We start from the raw sequence: 20,646 nt of genomic DNA on the forward strand, positions 1-20,646 counted from the left end.
CCAGCACAGAACGAGCTACATGTGTGTTTGTGAATATTGTCCGACCCCTTATTCCACATGTTTGATGTGGCCCTACTAGTCGCGTTATGACACTTTGTAGCCTTTTCGCTAACACTTTCATAAATATTTTGTAGTCACAGTTTGTAAGGCTTATTGGTCTATAAGATTTTACTGACAACAGTTTAACCGAGTCTTCGCACTTTGGAATTAATACAATATGGGCTGTTCTGAAAGAGGGTGGCATTCGCTTTGTTGCATACATTTCCTTGAAAACTTCTTGCAATAGTTCGCTTAGCTCATATTTGAAGGTTTTATAGAAGGCTGCGCCTAAACCGTGAGGTCCGGGGGCTTTTCCTACACTAAGCGCATCAATTGCTTCTTCTATTTCTCGCACCGTAATTGGAAATTCGAGGTTCGCTTTGACGTCATCTTCTAAGGTTGGCATATATTTGCGAAAGTCGCTCTCAAAGCCTTCTGATAGCTTTTTCTTGTTTCCCAGTAGTTCGCGATAATGATCGACAAACGCTCGCTCTATCAAGGTAGGCTCCGAAGTTGTTTTATTTTGATATGTTATTTCTTGTACGTCATTTCTTCTCGCGTATCTTTTTTCATCACTCAGTGCCCATTTTGTAGGCGTTTCCCCGTTCCATAATCGTTCCGCTCGGGCTCGTATCATAGCTCCTTTGTATCGTTCTTCATCGATAACTTCAAGCTTAGTTGTAATTTGTTTAATCTGCTTCATAAGAAATCCTGAATTCTCACGCTCTGTACTCGTGAGGAATTCTAGTTGTCACTTCAATTCATTTTCTTGTTGTTTTTCTTCCCGTCTTATCGCAGTAGTCCTTTCTATCGCTTTCATCTTAACATTGGTTTTAAACATTTCCCATGATCTCATAGGGTCTTCCGTCGGCCCCGGACTGAAAGAATGAATCATTTCTGTTATATCGCTCACAAAGCCTTCATTGTGAAGAAGTTTTGTATTAAATTTCCACAGTTCTCAATTAAATTTTGATTCCTGCCTTTTTTCTCCTAAATTAAACATGACAAGGCTATGATCAGAAAATGACATGTGTTTAACATCGTAACTTTGGCATAGCGGTACAAACTGTAATGGAATGTAAGCTCGATCTAAGCGAGCATGACTTTCACCTTGATATGCGTGTAGGCTGGTGTTCTTCCTGTCGAAAACAGATAACCGACATCCTCCAATTCGTATTGGTTCACAAGTTCAGCTAGTAGCAGTGCGCTAACATCTTTACGCTGCTGCCTTTTTGCTCGGTCTTCTGGCCTACAAACGCAATTAAAATCACCCATCATAATTACATATCGTTCGCATTTTAAGAATCATTCCAACTGTTCAAAAAAGACTTTGCGGTTACCTTCATCATTTGGGGCATACACACACAATACACGCCACTTGAATCCAGAGAAAGAAAAATCAAGTACGACAAAACGACCAGCTGAACATACAGTAACTTGTTCTTCCACGATACCTATACCGTTTCGAATGAACAGCGCACAGCCTCCTGAAGTGCCAACAGCATGACAAACACATACGTTATAGAACAATTTAAATGGCTACCATGCGGTCCGTCTGCTCCTGGCCCTCCACCTTTGTTTCTTGCAGAGCAGCAATATCTAAATCATTTTCTTGGAAAATTCTGCTTACTTGGTATTGGCGTCGCCTGCTTGCGAAACCGCGAACATTTATAGCACCTACACGAAGGGGCTTCTTAAGGTTCAAAGACATGGTAAAGCTTGATCAGGCAGACCGCATGGAGCTTACCTTGAGAGCATTGTTCGGGGCACTGTCGATACGGTGCTGCGATGGCCTTGATTTGGTTTATTCAGCAGTTTCCAGAGGTTCCACTGTCGCTGCGTACGCACGTAACATGATGCCATGGTAGATGCTGCGAAGTGCCCATTCGAGGCTACACTGAAGCAAGTAGAAACGGTCCCTAAAGGAGGGTACGAGGGCGTCGTAGCCTCCTTTTTTCGATCTGGAGGGATGTTTGGCTTTGGTAGAAAGCGCATACGTCTGGTAGTGACCGCCTTGGGGGGCGGTTCGTCTTCGTTTCCTGCTGCAACCTTGCGGGTTTCGTCGCCGGCTTCTTCGAACGGTCTCTTGGCAGAACCGGCAGTCACTTACATCGCGCTTTCTTCCGCTGACGGTTTCGGAGTCGGTGCATCCTCGTTTATTGTGGCTTTTGCTGTGTTCTGGGTCTCGCCTTTGGAAGGTTCTTGGCTTATTCGCGACTTGCTGTCGCTTTCAGCAAAGGCACCTTTCCATGCACTTGTCCGGGTGACTTCCGAGGTTGTTTTTTCCGGGTCTGCCTGGTTATACCCATTGCTAGCGGCTTCCTCAGCGTCGGCTTCATCCATGATAAGCTCTGCCTCGGTGTCGTTTTTTTATTTACTCGTTATGCTGGCGTAGGTCCTTACGCATTCCTCGTCAGTGTGGCCGAAGCGCCTGCACTGCAAACAACGAGGGACACGGCAGTCACGCCGAATGTGCCCGGTGCTGTTGCAACGGAGGCATAACGGTGGGCGGTTCGGCACTACAACAAGCGCGAGTTCACTCCCCACACTTAGCTGGTGAGGAATGTCGTCGACGGTGACGCCAGCCTTCAGTTTTAAGGCCACAAGTCGGGTCGTTGACGCTCTGTCTGTGATGCCGCGTACGCGCCACCTTTCCCTCGTTACTTCACTAAAATTTCCGTATGGCGCCAAGGCGGCACAAATGTCTTCCTCGCTGACTCCGTAAAGAAGCCAGTGTAGCTTCATACGTATTCCACGGTCGTTCGGGTTCACGACAATGCACCGGTGGTCCTTGATTTGAATGTCGCCTGCTTCCAACATTTTCTTCATTGCTCCCGAGTTCTTGAGTGTCACAGCACAAACGTGGTTCATCTGATACGCCCCCAAAGCGATAACGTCGGGGAGCGCACAGAGATGATCCAATGCGTCGCGAAAATGCTCGACGCGGTATGGCCGCGCTCGTAAATCTGCATGAAGGAAGATGGTATTGTTGACGACCTGACCTGTTGGAAGTTGAGGCAATATAACTTGGTAGTCCTGCTCGGCTGAAGAAAAAGACCTGTTACCGCGGCCCGCGTGGGCCGCTGATGCCGATCCTACGGAGCCCATTTCACCCACAACCGTTCACCACGGTGGCCGGAAGTGGAATCCCTGAACCACCGACGCCCTGTGCTTACCCTGTGTTCGTGGCATGTTTTATTGCGTGATAATCCATAGCTTTTGTAAAGAAAAAGTAATTGCGTCGGCCGGGAATCGAACCCGGGCCACCCGCGTGGCAGGCGAGTATTCTACCACTGAACCACCGACGCCGTGTGTTTAGCCCTGTGTTCGTGGCATGTTTTATTGCGTAATAGTTTATAGCTTTTGTAAAGAAAAAGTAATTGCGTCGGCCGGGAATCGAACCCGGGCCACCCGCGTGGCAGGCGAGTATTCTACCACTGAACCACCGACGCCGTGTGTTTAGCCCTGTGTTCGTGGCATGTTTTATTGCGTAATAGTTTATAGCTTTTGTAAAGAAAAAGTAATTGCGTCGGCCGGGAATCGAACGCGGGCCACCCGCGTGGCAGGCGAGTATTCTACCACTGAACCACCGACGCCGTGTGTTTAGCCCTGTGTTCGTGGCATGTTTTATTGCGTAATAGTTTATAGCTTTTGTAAAGAGAGAGAGAAAAGGTTTATTATGGCAGAAAAGCTGAGAGGTCGGCCTGAATCAATGTTCTGGCCTGCTACTCAGCAGTAGGAAAGGGGAGAGTGGTAGTATAGAGAGTGGAGAGAAGATGCGGATGATGATGATGGAAAAAAGTGGCGACGAAGTAAGTCCTTGAATGTCCAAAAACTATTTACAGTCTCTCGTCGAGCTCTGTGTCGCGCAAAAACATGTTCAGCGCTTTCAGAATATCGCGCTGATGACATGGTGGTGGTCCCAACAGAACTTTTTCTGAAACTTGTTGCTTCGATGACAACAAGACGGCCGCCATTGAATTTCTTTGCGTGAGGTATCGTGGGCAGACGCACAGGAGGTGTTCGATAGTCTCAGGAGTGCCACACATCTCGCAATTGGGACTGTCGGCACGGCCGATAAGGTGTTGGTAACGGCGAGTGAATGCCACACCTAGTCGTAGTCGGTGAAATAAGCTTGTAATACACATTTTCATGGTTGGTGGGATTCTAACACTCATATTTGGGTCAAGTTCGTGAAGCCGGCGGTGACGATGGCTTGGTAAAGACCAATATGCTGCTGTAGTCTCACTCAGGAGTGTGTACACTACGGTGTTAGTATCCGGTCGGGAAAAGGGGATAGCTAGTACTCTGGCGTTATCATGGGCCATCTTTGCCTCCGCATCGGCTTGCTCATTGCCCTGCAGACCGCAGTGCCCTGGAACCCACTGACACATGATACGATGGCCAGTTTTCAGGGCGACATCGTGTAATTCGGCCACTTCGTGAGCAAGTATGGAATAAGGAAAAGTAATTGCGTCGGCCGGGAATCGAACCCGGGCCACCCGCGTGGCAGGCGAATATTCTACCACTGAACCACCGACGCCGTGTGCTTAGCCCTGTGTTCGTGGCATGTTTTATTGCGTAATAGTTTATAGCTTTTGTAAAGAAAAAGTAATTGCGTCGGCCGGGAATCGAACCCGGGCCACCCGCGTGGCAGGCGAGTATTCTACCACTGAACCACCGACGCCGTGTGTTTAGCCCTGTGTTCGTGGCATGTTTTATTGCGTAATAGTTTATAGCTTTTGTAAAGAAAAAGTAATTGCGTCGGCCGGGAATCGAACCCGGGCCACCCGCGTGGCAGGCGAGTATTCTACCACTGAACCACCGACGCCGTGTGTTTAGCCCTGTGTTCGTGGCATGTTTTATTGCGTAATAGTTTATAGCTTTTGTAAAGAAAAAGTAATTGCGTCGGCCGGGAATCGAACCCGGGCCACCCGCGTGGCAGGCGAGTATTCTACCACTGAACCACCGACGCCGTGTGTTTAGCACTGTGTTCGTGGCATGTTTTATTGCGTAATAATCCACAGCTTTTGTAAAAAAAAAAGTAATTGCGTCGGCCGGGAATCGAACCCGGGCCACCCGCGTGGCAGGCGAGTATTCTACCACTGAACCACCGACGCTTTTTTTTATTTATTGCCTGGCTTGGACATTGTACAGGGCAATCATTGCACACTCACATAATACAATAATAAAGAACAAGCATTGCCATCAGTCCCATTTGGACTGATGTTGTCCTCTTAAAAATACTTAAGGGTTGCCAGAGGTTCAAACCTTGACAACCATTCTTGGTCGATATCCTGTATTTTGCTACACTCAATGAAAGCAGACATGCTTTGCCTGAAATAAATTACTGCTGGCTTTGCATCCGGGTCGAAGTGGTATCCGGCCATTCGCGCACGCCATATACAGTGGAGACCGGTCAACATCACTACATCAAATGGGACTTCCTCATCATTTGTTACTGCGAGATACCTTATCCCGTGTGGATCCAGTGGAAAATCTTTCTTTATTGTCCTCTGCAAAATGTCCCAAAAATGTACCCCTTCCCAACAATGCAAAAAAACGTGGTCTATTGTTTCTGGTTTCTTACATATCAAGCAGTGTGACCCCCATGGTGTAAAAAAGCCCCGTTCCTCTGTGAAAGTCTTTACTGATAGTCTCCCTGTGTGTAACTTGAAGAAAAATGTTTTCACTCCTGTAGGTACCTGCATGTTACTCACGCGCTTCAGTACATTTTGTCCCGGTCTTCCACTGTATATGGCCCTGTACAATGGTACTGGAAAAACCATATCACATACACCTTTGTACAATTCTTTTCTTCTAACACTTGCTAGATAGTCTAACGAAAAACGAACAGATAAAAAACGTACACTGTTTACCACTTCCTTGAGATAGCCACGCAACGTCACGGGCCGGCTGTCCGTAGTGACAACAAGATCTGGTAAAGCACTTCCTAACCTGAACTGGCATACCGTACGCAAAAACGGATCCCTGACGTCACGGAAAAACAAAAATCTATTTACTAATTGTCTCACAAATAGGTGCGCCAAACCGAGACCCCCGTCCTTCATGCGTCTGAACAAATTGGTCCGTCTGCACCTTTCCCATTACGAGCCCCATATAAAAACTGCGAACACTCTGTGCAGCCTTTGCACGTTGATCCTTGAACAATGTAGCACCTGCATTACATACCACAGTTTAGTGATAAAAAACATGTTGCACACAGTAGCCCTAGCAAAAACAGACAGGTTCATGCCTTTCCATCTGTCTGCTTTTTCCTTCGTCTCTTTTGTTTGACGCGACCAATACTCCTCGCTGCCGTTATAACATTAAATGGGAACACCGAGGTACCTTGTCGGTGTTTCCGTCCAATGCACATTCGCAAAATGGTCGGGCTTTGAAGGCCACCTTCCGTGCCAAAGCCCAAGAGATTTCCCCCTGTTAACGCGGCTCCCTGTGACGCTACAAAAAATGTTTTACAACACTTATCGTTTCCTCTACACTTTCTTTGTTCGTACAACACACCGAAATGTGATCTGCATATGCCAGCAGCTTAACTTCCACTGCCGCCAAGCTGAAGCCACGTATCTTTTCGTTTTCAGTTATAGCTAAGCACATCGCTTCGATGTAATTACAAAACAAAAGTGGACTGAGGGGGCAGCCTTGACGCACAGAACGCATTACGTGAATGGGGGCCCCCAAAGACTTGTTAACAATTAAACGTGTTGTGCTGTTCTGGTACGCCAAGGCCACTCCCTCCTTGATGATGGAACCAACATTAATATGATCTAAGATGGCAAACAAAATATCCTGCGCAATACAATCAAAAGCTTTCTCCAGGTCTATCTGGAGCACAGCAACGCCAAGTAAATCCTCGTCACAACACTCTAGCACACACCGCATCTTGTGAATGTTTGAGCTAATAGTTCTGCCTTTGATGCCACAAGTTTGGTGCTCTCCCACAATTTCTTTAATGACACCTTGAAGTCGCGCTGCCAGAACCATCATAAAAATCTTGTAGTCAACATTGGTCAGTGATATGGGCCTATACGATGTCACCAGTATAAGTGTTTCCCCTTCGTCCGTTTTAGGAATTAATATCGTATGCGCTTTGCTGAAGGAGGGCGGCAGAGTTTTCCGTTCGTACGCCTCATTGAACACCTCAGCTAACCCCGGGGACAGTTCTGTTCTAAACGTCTTATACCACGCAGCGGTTAGGCCATCGGGTTCCGGTGACTTTCCGGGGTTCAGATGACCAATCGCGCGTTCCACTTCGCCTTCCGTTATTTTGCCTTCCAAAAGCTTTTTTGTGTCGTCACTAAGCCGCGGCATGCGCTTAAGATACTCTTCTTTAAAACCATGTACACTGTCGTCCTTTATGAAAGGGAACACGCGAGCGCGCGGCCTGCGCGCTGTGGCAGCTGCGTACAGCACCATCAACCGAGAGCTGAAGAAATCACGTCCGCTTCTGGCGGCATCGCCCGCTGCGCGACCGAAGCAGGAGCGTAATCTAGCAGCGCTTGTTCACCGGCCATGACTCGTTATTTTATTTGCCAATAGACGACGACAAAAGCGGGCGCGCTTTCTTTCGCTGTCGGTTGATGGCACTGTAGGCAGCCGCACCAGAGCTCAGGCCGCGCGCTCGCGTGTTCCCTTTCATAAAGGACGACAGTGTACATTCGCTTTTCGAACTGCAAAAAGTGACTGATAATACGCAAAAAAGCCCGTTCGATGGTTTCATTGTCGCTCGCGAGAGTCCCGTTGCAATAGACCTTATGGATGTGGTTTCGGCGTCCTTGCGCTTTTTCGAGACCAAGCGCCCTTTTAGTGGGCGTCTCACCCGCGGCAAGATCATTTGCTCGAGCGCGAACCCAGGCGCCTTGATAACGCTCTCTGTCATGCAGTTCTAATTTTTCCTTGGCACTGTGCACCTCGTCTTTACAAGTCCCAGGCTCACGACTTTCTAGGGCTATCAGCTGCTGCAGTGTTTTCTTCAGACTTCTTTCTTTTATTTGCGCTTCGAATTTTAGCGTGCTCGATCTGTCTAGCGCTTTCATTTTCACCTTCTGCTTTAAACACTCCCATTTCTCTGCTACTGTTTCAGTTTTTTCCATAAGCACTTCATTAATGGTCTCGTGCACTGCTTCTAAAAATGGTTCATCTTTTAATAACAATGCGTTCAGTTTCCATAAATCCCACTTGAAAGCCTTACACTGTTTCTTCATGCCTATGCGACACACAACCAAACAGTGATCTGAAAACGACACTGGCTCAACCGAAAAATTGTGACACATAGGCAAAATATCTAGGGATAGGTATATGCGGTATAAACGCGCATGGCTATTGCCTTGAAATCGCGTGTACATCACTTCGCGATTTGCTGCGACACATTCATACACGTCATCCAAGTCATTTTCGTTTATTAATTTGCCTAGCACGTCACTGCTTTTGTCACGAACGCCAGTGCTATTGACTATCGCGAGCACTTAAAACACAGTTAAAATCACCTAACAAAACCACCCTCTTATCACACTTTGTCAACTGAAACAGGTTAGAAAAAAACTGGGCACGCTCTTCTACACTATTCGGTGCGTATACGCATATTACTCTGAATTCAGTGGCACCATATACAAAGTCACAATAAACAATTCTGCCTGACTGGCATGAAAAACCACTTTGCACAAGAAGGCTTTGCAATTTTTTCACAAAAAGAACACAACCCGCGGACGTTCCTATCGCGTGGCTTACGAACGCGTAATATCGGTCAGTGAAATGGCGCACCATGCTCCCGGTCTCCTCCTCTCCGTCTACCTTGGTTTCCTGGACGGCTAGGACGTCTATGTCTTGGTCTGTGAGCAACCGCAAGAGCTGACTTTGCCTACGCCTAGCCGCCAACCCTCTGACGTTAAGCGTAGCTATGCTGAATGGCGGAGTCAATGCCATGGTGATTTATTCGCTAAAGGAGTAGGCCCGGAGCATGGTGCTCACCTTTCACGACCAGCCCTCGGCTAGCCGCCTCCAGGACCATCCTGCTTCCCGGCGCTGTTTTCATTTGCCTTGTCGGCCAGTCTCCTGTCGGTGGGGACTTTCGGCTTAGGTTTGAGACTAAGCCGCCTCCCTTGCGGTGCCCTCGCAGGCGGCTCCTGGCTGTTGGTGGACGACGCCCCGTCCAGCTCCCCTGAGTCGTCGCGTGGACGCTTTAGCGTGGCGCTGGTCACGCACATCTCGTCCTCGCTGTCCGCCGCCGTCTCTCCCTGACTCTCCGTTGTTCGGCTGCCCCCACTGGAACCACGTCCGTCTCGACCCGCTCAGGCCTGACCGCTGACGGGGCGCTGGCCGGTGTAGTCAAATTCTGGAGCGCCTCCAGAACCTTGGGTGTGTCTGCCGGCGCCGCCCCTCCAGTAGTCACAGGAACCACTGGGCTGCCGGCTGCTTCAGCGGCCTCCTCCGTCTCTGCCGCGTCCATGACCAGCTCGGCAACCCCCTCGCTGTTCGCTGGTCCTGTTGCAGAGGCATACGTCCGAACACAGTCGGCTTCGACGTGCCCGAAGCGTCTACAACGGGAGCAACGTGGCACCTTGCACTCCCGGCGGACATGCCCTGTGCCTTGGCAGCGCAAGCACTGCATCGGCCGTCCAGGCACAACAACCAGGGCCAGCTCCCCGTCCACGCGGATCTGGTGTGGAAGGTCCTCAACCATGAGACCACTCTTCAACTTCAGTTGAACTGTCCTTGTGGTTGAGCACTTGTCTCCATGCCCGGGACCCGCCACCGCTCACGGCTCACTTCCACCACCTTTCCAAATGCTGCCAGTGAAGCCCGCACATCTTCGTCGCTCACCCCGTGCAGCAGCCAGTGCAGCCTAAGCTTCACCTGCTGGTCCTGCGAGTCTACGACGACGCAACGCCTCCCCTTCACCTGGACCTCCTTCAGTGCAAGTAGGCGTTTCATGGGAGCACCGTCGTTGAAGGTCACCGCCCACAAGTGGTTTATCTGATACGCGCCGAGGCTCACCACATCGGGCAGCAGGCCCGTCGGCGTCAGCGCATCCCAAAATCTTCAACCTTGTAAGGCCTGGCCCTGACATCTCCGTGTAAAAACACGGTGTTATTGTAAGTTTTCCTTTTGGCAGCTGAGGCAAAATAAACTGATATTACTTGTCTTCCGTATTCCTGTTTCCGCGGCCCATAGTGGCCGCTATCGCCGCTCCGCCGGAGCCCATGACACTGCGATCCGTTCAGCACGGCTGCCGGAAGCAGAATGACTGAACCAGGGGAGTGAAACTTCCTATACCATCCATGGAACACGATATTCGCTCGCAGCGCCGGACGAACACCTGGTGTTTGGGGGTGGTACTAAAACATGGCGGCGCATTGCAGACACGCACTGGGGGATGCCATCTTGATGAGGACTGAGGATCCGAGTGGCGGGGGGGGGGGGGGGAATTTAGCGCCAAATTCAATTGGGATGCACCAGCAAGCCAAATTGAGCGAGTGGAAGGTATTCAGATGGCGAGCGCGCGACCTTCTTCCTGTTGCGCAACCCACCACATGATAAAGCGGCAATCATTGCGCTCTGATTGATGAAGGTTTGCCCATCCACCTGTCTTTGCACCATTTATTATAAGACTTTGTTTTTGTTTACGTGTACACATAAATTAGACAAAAATAAAGAGCAGAGTTTGTTTGAATGTTTTATTGCCTAAACGTACCATTCATACAGTAAATTCAAGCATACAGTATAATTCAAGCTGCAGAGCAGACAATCAGAATGTAATCAATAAATCAAGCACTTGCATACTCAATTAAATTACACAGCTACTGCTGCAACCGCATCCTGATATGCCGTGCAAGCGTAGAAAAACAAAACGAGCATCATGCAGATCGTACCTTTCGTCCGTCGGGATCCGAAAAAATTTATGCCGGTGTGGCGTGAAGAATTTCGACACCACTCAGCACAGCACGATTTGTGATAACGGCGCGAATCCACTGACGCGTCTGTTTCGCTGAACCTTGCAAAGTTTTCGCCAGTTTCGCTTAAACTTTACGGTGGTAAAAGCGGCCTTTGGGACACCGCAGGCCGTAGCATACATAGGCGCGCGACAAGAAACGCCCCTTTTTCGCCGTGAGAGATAGGACGGCGCAGCTCCCGTTTTCCACTCAGGGTGGCGCTCATATTTTCGCAACCTCGAACTGCAACCTTTAGGTTCACTTGAGTATTAAAAAATCGGGAGTTAATAAGTAACCTGGTAATAAATATAAAATGAAACAACAACGTTCATTTATGCTCGTAGATAGTACAGCCCCCAAACATTAGGATCGCTGCAGTCACGGGACAGAAAAACAGCGAAGTTTCACCCCCCCTGACTGAACCCCGACGCTGTGTGCTTAGCCTTGTGTTCGTGGCATGTTTTATTGCGTAATAATCCATAGCTTTCGTAAAGAAAACGTAATTGCGTCGGCCGGGAATCGAACCCGGGCCACCCACGTGGCAGGCGAGTATTCTACCACTGAACCACCGACGCCGTGTGTTCAGCACTGTGTTCGTGGCATGTTTTATTGCGTAATAATCCATAGGTTTTTTTAAAGAGAAAACGTAACTGTGTCAGCCTGGAATCGAAACCAGGCCACCCGCGTGGCAGGCGAGTTTTGTACCGTTGAACCAGCAACGCAATACTTACCCCGCACAACAGTACTCAACAGCGCTCAACGTGTACAGCTGCATGTTGGTTAGTGGCCAGGCGGAGGTGATATTTTCCGTGCACATGCGCTTTGGTAGAGCAACAAGTACTTCTGTTATGCAAATAGGGGTTTGTAGAAATGGATGGGGGCAGCACAATAGCGCATTCATAGCGCAAAGCGAGATTGCGATCTGCGTTTTAAACAACGTATTCCGGATCGTAAAACAATTTCATTCTGCCGTCTTCATCGTGAATGTGAGGAGCATTTGCTTAACGTATCACAATGATCCATGATGCACTTTTCATAGCAAATTTTGTGCGGCAATAGATTCCATAGAAGAACGACACTAGGTTTTGGAAAGGCTGTCGTGACCACAATGCGAAGCTGACTAAAAAGGAAAAGAAGAAACCGGTTCGGCCCGAACTCATGTTCAACGCACTCCGATAATGCTGCTGTTCAGTTCTGGTTTAGACAAATTAAATTTCATAACTGTTCTCGACCAGCTATGGCCCAGTAAACGTTGTCTTTATGTATGGGCAGACGTGTGCACAGGCGAATGCCTTGTCTGAGGGAAGAAGTATGCTTCTCGGCTCATGCTGGACAGCAATCGGCCATTATTGCATAAATATCATTATCATCATGTTGAAGTTTAATGTTAAAGAACTTCAGCAAGCATACTGGTAACCACGATATTATTAGTGAATGGCCGCGCTATAGTGTGTGCCACGCCATACAGCCCTGTGACACCAAACACTTCCACATTCTCGCAATTATTTATGTTGGCAGTCAAGCCGAGTATAGGCAAGTAGTTTATAGGTGTTCTGTAAAAGCAAAATTTCTGAGTCGGATAGAATATGAATAAAACGTTGTTTCGGTCTACTTGGTAATTCATGCTTGGTTTTATAGTGCACTAGGCCGAACATTTTTTTTCCAGAAGGTGCGCGGATGGTTCGCAAAGAAGTATCGGTTATTCTTTTAACTTATCTGGGAGAGACTGGCCTAAGTGACACATTGCGAAAAATACTCCGCGGAAAGAGACGCTCAGGTGAAGCAATGGATAGCCTGGTCTGCCATGCTAAAACTACCTGCAGGAACATAACCACCACCACCACCCCACCACGAATGCTTTGTTAACAAAACACGTCGCGGGGGTAGTTGATGATGCATATTTTTCTTCACGAAAGTAAAGCAGCGCTAATTATTCTAACGTGTTAGAAAAATTAGAGCTGGTATATTTTCGAGAAGAAGAAGGTGAATTCTTTCTTCACTTACATTTCCAGTTCATCGAACTCTAGTGCCCGCAACTTTGCTGTGACTGTGTGTTCTTTGTAGATACCTGCTATAAAACTAATGGTAGCGTGATTATTAGGAAGAAAACTCTTTTATGAAATATTGGTACTTGTTAAAGAAAGTACAATTAAAAAATTCGTGACGTCCTTATGTTATCCAGAAGCCAGTTTATATTATTTTTTACATTTACGTCTAATGTGAAGCGTAATAATTACATGTGGTGTAGTGTCACATTGAAAATACATATTAAAGAGGTACGTCATGCACCCATCTGTAGTGCTCGCTAAATGAAAGGTAATAAACAGGTCACAGCGCATCAGTTGAAATGGTAGATTCCTGTGTGTAAATTGAGGTATTGAACTTGATGGCAGTCTCAGGCGAAAGATGCTTACTCAGCGGCTGTGAGATAATTTGCATATGTGAGCTCTTCCGTGTGTTTGTTCGATAACTTGGTCGTCTGCGCAACGACAGCGGTGCTTGTAAATCAGCATAATGTAGATGAATATCCGTTTGGATCAGTACTTCTCACTGTGGACAGCAAGAACTATTGCTGCGGTGCTCACACTAGCTTCATTCTACTGGACCAATAAATATCTCTGACAACTATTACATTAAGAAATTCACGTGGTAACCACTTGCACAATGAATCCACTACAGGGGCCGTATTCTAAAAGGCGACAATCGCAAAAGTGTCGCCTGTGGTGCGCGCTGATTGGCTATTGACCAAAACAGGAAAAGTGAGGGCGCCATCTAGTATTTCCGTCGGCGTGACGGTGCTCTACGCCGCTGCTGCAACGCCTGGAAACACACCTTGGGTGCTATTCTGGACTTTCGCCATTTTCTGTCAAATTTGAAGTAGGCGTAACGTTTACACAATGATGACGCAAACGCATGAAATGCTTGCGAAACGTGACGTGAAGGGGACATAAGATGCAAAGAAACGTGTAATTAAATAGTATTTTGTATCTGAAATTATTAATGCAACAACAAAAAAATAAAAGAAAAGTGAAGCGTTTAGTTTTAAAGTTGTGAAGCAGACGATGTCGTCTGCAATTTAGCGCCATATTTGGAGATGAGCGACAAAGCCGTAGTAACTTTTTTAGCCAATAAGCGAGCCAGCCAAGCCAGCGTCGACATTGCCGACATCGTTATCTCGCTGGTTGTTTTGTGTAGGTGTTCTGTGGTTATGTCGGCAGATCGCCGAACAGTGAGCCGCGATGTTGCATTTTTTTACCTATCGTCCCCGTATGGGGAGGGTGGTTTGCGACTTACTACCGGAGGTACGACGGGAGCCCTGACAGACGATGACAGAGCGCCTTTACCGCGTGGGCCCCAGCAGCAGGTCGCCGCCGGAGTGGCGGTGGCTATTGGGAACTAAAGTGGCGGCAGCTCGAGCTCGAGGCGCGTAATAACGGTGCAGTCAGGTACGCTTGCGTTTCACTCGGTTGGTGTTGACGTTTCAGCTATGCACATGCTTATTGCAGGAGAACAGGCGGAGGGCCGTTCGATTAAGCGACGCACGTTTCGGTGGACGACGCCCGCATCGTTACAAGTGTGCGCGTCGACCCCGTCTTGGGCTGCGGGGGCCCTTCGTTCCCAGGGCCTGCGGCGTCCAGAAGCGCTGCCGATGGTATAGAGATAAGGAGCTGCACAGCATTGCAAGTATTCATAATGCCCCTTCTGTTCCTTGTGTTTTTTTTTTGTTGTCGTGGCTGTTCCGCGTCTAGTTTATCTTAAGTAATGTGCCAACTAGCCCAACAGCCAGCTGAGTTATTTATAACGTCTCCGATGCGCGAAGTATCTTCCTGAACTGTCGTGATCATTAAGATGGTGCTATATGTTTTGCTGAGGATGCGTAAGGACTACTGTAAGTAAAAGTTACAATCATGTAAATATACATAAGCAGAAGCAATAGGAGTTAAGCTTCAGGACCTCACGTTACGCGCGATCAGTTGAATCTGAAAGATAAAGTCTAGGCGAATCTCAATCCACAGAAGTGATGCATCTCCGAAGGTGTTAACTGTGGAAGGTACTTCCACGTTGCTTACAAGATACGGATAAGAAGTGCATAATGGCCATAGATAAAGAAGAGGAATTGTAGTATTTCATGCAGTTGATGTTAGATTGAACTGGCAGCACTAAGAATTGCACAAACTGCATTCAAAGAGATGTCTTTTATGCAGATGTGCTGGTACAATATTAGAGGCATCCTTTGTTGTTGTTGGCAGCAGTGAATGATAAGACGATGATGTAAGCAATGAGACAACTTGACTGCTTTTTATTATTGCAAGGATCATGAATTGACTCACAATGATGAATTGACAGAACATCAATTGACTCACAATACATTCTGAAATATCGTGTATTACTCTTGCATGTAAACTTTTATAGTCCACCAGAGAAACCAGGACAGAAAGTAGCTACACATTGCTGTGCCCACGTTGCCCCTTTCGGTACTGGTTCGTTTTGTGCCTATAAGTGTTTACAGAGATTACCAACCACAGCAAGCTTGTGCTCTTGCATGTACGAGTGGCTACTACATGAATAGAGCTTTTATACACACCTGCCAGACTCGTACAGTCATCACAAGGGCTCGCATTGTGAATAAACTGCTGAAAACAATGCTCTGCAATGGCATTCAATGTTGCATGCACAGCTGCAAAATAACACAGGCTGTTTACAGAGTCACTATGGTCTCAACAAACTAGTCCTGCTATGATTTGCGGCAGAAGCTGAGCATGCTTTTGCCTAACTGCTTGGTACAATTAGCATGCTCTCAATGAACGAACACAATGAAGCTTTTGTCAGAATACAATTCCTGCAAGAACACAAGTACAGGGAATAGGTATAGGATCGAACACAATGCAAGTGGCTACTTTGTCATGAGAAACAGGAAGAGCTTCTTGTGTTTCACGTTTCTGTGCACATCTCGCAGGAATGTAAACCCCATTACATCGAGTCGCGCCCAGCTGTGAACCACTACAGAGCGTGATCCTGCCTTTGCCTACCCGCCTGGTACATGTCTACTGCAGCCGTACCGTCGCTATTGTTGTTGTAAAGGTCCGCATATTCTCATTCGAGTTCTTCAGTGCAAGGGATGTCGTCTGGCTCAGGCAGCTGCTGCCAAACACCGAGGTTGTGAAGCACGACACAAACTGCGATGACCTTCGACGTGAAGAGTGGGCCATAGAGCAGTATTCCGTACCTCTGCATGCACCGAAAGGGGGCTTTGAGGACTCCAGTGCACAGTTATACGACGCACCGCAGTGAAGAGTGGGTGCGGTGGAATCGGGCAGCAGAGGATTCTGCAGGATGTGCTCCGGGGATGGGGTTAAGCAGCCAAGGTTGAAGCGAGTATGCACTATCACCTGTGGAGGACAGTGTTCCAATTAGCATAATATGAATGTATACATGAATATGTACTATTCCTTTCTCACTTCTTTTAACTTATTCGAAGACATCGTGTCACTGATATGCACTGCTTTCCTTTTTTTACAGCTAGACATATTGACAGAATTGCTTGTCTGGTTAGGTTACATAATTACGGCTTTTGAAATGCTCCAACGAAAAAATGGCTTTATCACTCAATTCCTTCGTCAGGAGGAATGACAACGAAGGTTCTGAACTGCAACCTTTAACTTCTTTCATAGAGAAGAAGGGGCGAGTGACAGAAGGCGCATCTTCTTTGGTGGTAAGGTTGTTGTGCTTTCTCTTGGTTGCATGGGACTGATGTGCGGCTGCAGGCGGTCAGCGCACTCAAGGCTTGATTTCCCTTAGTTCTTTTTTTGTGCTTAGGCTGTCAACGAAAAGTGACAGCAGGTTTCTTTTGCAACCGTTTGAGTTGTTTTTTAGTGCTTTTTATGAACCATGACTGAAATACCTTTGAGTTGTCAGTTGACTTATTTTATTGCTCTATAGCACGTGACTGTGCTTGCTTATTTGTATTTTTTATACAAGTTGTCCTTTCTACACATAATTGTATTTATGAATGTACAACATATATGACAGTTGTATTTGATGTATTCTTTTTTTTAACATAGCCTCAGAGTTTAGCATTTTCTGTATCATCGCATGCTTACTATTTATTATTTCAACACTTTATAATAAAGGATCATACAATGTCTTCATGAAAGTTTATTTCATGCTTGACCTTTCTATTGCACTAGTAGTCTTTTCCATGACCATAGAAAGACAAGTTGCAATTATACACTGAGAGCAAGTCGGATTATTGTGCGCTGCCTCGGGTCTCAGTATGACTTGTTTTCTCGAATATGTGCATGAGAGAATTTCCATTCAAGGGAACACGAGTGCCACTAAAGTAGATAGTGTTCGACCAAAGTAGTTGCCAGTAATAACATACGGGGCAGAAATTTGGACAAAGAGACTTGAGGAGTTAAGTACCATGCAGCGTGTAGTAAAATTACCATGAATAATGTTTTTGCTACACTAAGACACCACACAAGCATTCTCACGCTTGCATACCAAGCAGCTATTCACCAACCTGGCCACGGCGTCCACTGCCCAGTACTGCCTCACGGTGGATGTCTTTCACATAAAGGCGTCGTGCACGGGCCCCGAGTGCGAGGGCAGTCATCGGCAGGGTTGGGCACATACCTGCAGAGTGTTGTTTGCATTGGAAGGAAGTCGGCAACAGCAATACAACCAGCTACATGCATAACAACTGTAACTGTGTGGTCCAACGCCCTTATTTCTCTCGAGTTGCTTTCGGAGCGCAGCTTCGACAGCTGTATCTTTCATTTCATATGTGGCAGTTACTGCATGTCTGCATATCACTGTTTATGAAATTAGAGCACAATCAGCACGTTTTATTTCCTTTCATGCATTATTTTTCTTAAAAGCTGCCACGATCAAATATGGAGCTCGATTAACTTTTTATGGTGTCAAGTCACCCCTGTCAAAACTAAATAGTGACGGAAACTCCGTTTACCGCGACTACTGCGTTCTTTTCTCTCACTGCAGTTGGAGCCACACCAAATGTCGTTAAAATACTGGAGAGTGGCGAAAAGCTATCTTTCACGTTCCTGCTTTGCATTCTACTAACGGCATGCGCGAGATTCAATAACATGAAATTTGTTCTCACCACCATGACGCTGAGGGCGTAAAAGTTCTTGCGGCAAGAGTAAGCAGCCTTGTTTCCGTCGTTTTTTTCATACGGCGCACTTATGCACACAAACGTGTCGTCGACCCCCTCGACGCAGCCTTCAAATCTTGCATCTACGTGGAAAAAGCCTTCCGTTTGGCAGGAAGGGCGATCCACTCATTGCCGAAACGCTCGACGATCGCTTCCATGACAGTATGAATCGTGAGACCCACACTGGACGAGCTCGTCGCCACGTCCTCGTTGTTTTCGATCGCCTCGTGGCAACTGCCGATGGCGAAGAAGCGAAAGGCGCAAAACACTTGTAGCTCAACAAAAACAACAACATTGGTCCGGGCTGTTCTCGTGTCCGTACGCCGCCTCTCCAGGTCCTGGCGAAGCTCCCCGCACAGCCATCGCACAATGTCCTTCGTCAGCCGGCACCGCAGTTGAAACAATTGATCGGTCATCACAAAGGCATCGCGGTACTCGCGGAATTCTTTCTTCCTGCAGCTCCAGCCACTGCACGACAAAGGGCAGCGCCATTTTTCTTCGCTTATCTAGCGTTCTCTTGCGGCGAGAACCGCAACTTTGAACAAGCCAAATTAAACAATAACCTTTTATTTCAACGAGAAAGCTTCATGTACAACACTTTATAATATTACTAACCGAAAACATGCTTGTAAAGTAATTCACGGAATGACATCTACACATACGTATGTGAGGCTGCACATCGAACAAGCAACTCAATTTACAACAATATGGCGGCCAATTTTGGGCACTTCGTCGTTCTCACATTTTAAGCTGAAAATTTGGCAGGATGCAACGTCACGCAACGTCAAACTGACGTTACAAAGAGTGAGGTCCTGTGACGCAATGGGCGCCATCAGGGCAATGTCCAATCGTGTTGCAGACATGGCGGCTCTTCGTCAAGTGAGCAGTAGTTTCGATAAATCGCAAGTTGACCGTAGGCACACTTGAGTACCATATTTCGGTTTCGTTGTTCCACCCAAACCTTTATTTCTACATGACAGAGTACCGCGAAGCGTTACTTCGGAAAAAAATAACTATTTTTTTGGCACGTTACGTCATCGCGGATTCCTGTGTCGTAACGCCATTGCAGCGCCACAATGCGAACGACCTCGCGTGACCAGTCAAATCAGCAACATGGCGGAATTTGACAACATGGCGGAATTTGACAATGTCCAGAATAGCACCCCTGATCACCGTAGGTTGGTGATGAATACTAGCATTTCAGTGACGTAGGCGGTAGCTTCTAGTATTCAATCCTCGGTGGATATACCCAGCATTTTTTACGCTGAAGCTTTCACCGAGCATTACCTTGGGGTGTTATCAGAACTCGTTCTGTGCCAGCGCCTGCTTTTTCGTGGTTTGAACGTCCCAGGAACATGAACCGTGCGTTGCTCGCGTGGCTTATCGCGAGCCGGCAACATGCTGAGATGTGGAGACGATATCGCTGCGGCGGCACACTACAGCTGAACTCTCCGAGTACGCCGTGTTAAACTCTCAACGAAAATACATTTCACGCAAAGTTGGATTCTTTAAATGTCATACTGTGCATTAAACAATCGCACAAAAAAGCGTTGAAAGCACTTTCAAACGCGCTATATTTCAAGTAGCCACAGCCAAGCCTGGCCACTGCGTAGAAGCCAGCATACGCTCGAAAACGCCGCCCTCGGGTCGCTCTGCGCTCGTCTCATGTGTTGTGAGACATTCGTAACACCAACGGCCGGTGCAACAGTGACGTCACAGGCATGTGTTTCTTCAGTTATCGAACGCATCAGATTCTACGTCACCAAACGTGATACTATCGCCTTTTGCAATCGTTTGAGAATACGGGCCCAGATGTCCCTAGGAGCTTGAAGTGCAGTAGCATTGGCAGTACTGGGAATGCCGCGTGGTATGCGAACTGGATGATCGGATGCGCCAGGCCGTACGTCGCTGTCTGTTTTCTCCTAAAATAGTGCACTGAATGTTGGTTTCATACTGAATGCAATCCAAGATTAGCGCAGGAGCTACAGGCGCGTAATGCCTGACAGGGGCCCCTGTACCAACAACATATTATGGGCCCTATTACATAAATATCATTTAACTTTACCGTTGCACAACTACAGCATGCACACTGGTAAACACGGTTAGGTTAGACAGTGGCGTCTAGAACATATTCGTAGAGATTGTTTTACTCGTGGTAGTTTGTTGGCCCTGAACAAATACAAGCGACATTATTTGTTGTTACATACTTTAAATCAATTAAATAGCGAACTTGCCAAAATAATAATGTCACACTTTTGCAGTTGGTTTTAAAAATGGTCAACAATTTCATAAGACTGTAAGTAATGACTAACAGACAATAAGGAAAAAACAAATAGACAAGTATGTAAAACAAAGAAAATGTACAGCACAGTGATATGCAGGAAATATATGTAAGTAGGATACTCCAGTGCGGTTAATGCACATGCTCACATAGGTGTCATCATCGTTATCATTGTCAGCCCGTTATATGTTCACTGCAGGGCA

The 20,646-nt window shown here is 47.2% G+C and overlaps 9 non-coding genes across 9 annotated transcripts; all 9 read right to left on the reverse strand.

The window, feature by feature from the left end:
* Positions 1-3,276: 3,276 nt before the first annotated feature.
* Positions 3,277-3,347, reverse strand: Trnag-gcc (transfer RNA glycine (anticodon GCC)). The gene has a single exon. It is a non-coding gene; the product is annotated as a tRNA-Gly (tRNA).
* A 73-nt stretch (positions 3,348-3,420) lies between these two features.
* Trnag-gcc (transfer RNA glycine (anticodon GCC)) lies at positions 3,421-3,491 on the reverse strand. The gene has a single exon. It is a non-coding gene; the product is annotated as a tRNA-Gly (tRNA).
* Positions 3,492-3,564: 73 nt separating this feature from the next.
* Trnag-gcc (transfer RNA glycine (anticodon GCC)) lies at positions 3,565-3,635 on the reverse strand. Its single transcript has one exon. It is a non-coding gene; the product is annotated as a tRNA-Gly (tRNA).
* Positions 3,636-4,511: 876 nt separating this feature from the next.
* Positions 4,512-4,582, reverse strand: Trnag-gcc (transfer RNA glycine (anticodon GCC)). The gene has a single exon. It is a non-coding gene; the product is annotated as a tRNA-Gly (tRNA).
* A 73-nt stretch (positions 4,583-4,655) lies between these two features.
* Positions 4,656-4,726, reverse strand: Trnag-gcc (transfer RNA glycine (anticodon GCC)). Its single transcript has one exon. It is a non-coding gene; the product is annotated as a tRNA-Gly (tRNA).
* A 73-nt stretch (positions 4,727-4,799) lies between these two features.
* Positions 4,800-4,870, reverse strand: Trnag-gcc (transfer RNA glycine (anticodon GCC)). Its single transcript has one exon. It is a non-coding gene; the product is annotated as a tRNA-Gly (tRNA).
* Positions 4,871-4,943: 73 nt separating this feature from the next.
* On the reverse strand, positions 4,944-5,014 carry Trnag-gcc (transfer RNA glycine (anticodon GCC)). The gene has a single exon. It is a non-coding gene; the product is annotated as a tRNA-Gly (tRNA).
* A 74-nt stretch (positions 5,015-5,088) lies between these two features.
* Trnag-gcc (transfer RNA glycine (anticodon GCC)) lies at positions 5,089-5,159 on the reverse strand. The gene has a single exon. It is a non-coding gene; the product is annotated as a tRNA-Gly (tRNA).
* Positions 5,160-11,492: 6,333 nt separating this feature from the next.
* Trnag-gcc (transfer RNA glycine (anticodon GCC)) lies at positions 11,493-11,563 on the reverse strand. Its single transcript has one exon. It is a non-coding gene; the product is annotated as a tRNA-Gly (tRNA).
* Positions 11,564-20,646: the final 9,083 nt, after the last annotated feature.

Source organism: Rhipicephalus sanguineus, chromosome 2, assembly GCF_013339695.2.
Source record: "Rhipicephalus sanguineus isolate Rsan-2018 chromosome 2, BIME_Rsan_1.4, whole genome shotgun sequence".
Taxonomy (NCBI): Eukaryota; Metazoa; Arthropoda; class Arachnida; order Ixodida; family Ixodidae; genus Rhipicephalus; species Rhipicephalus sanguineus.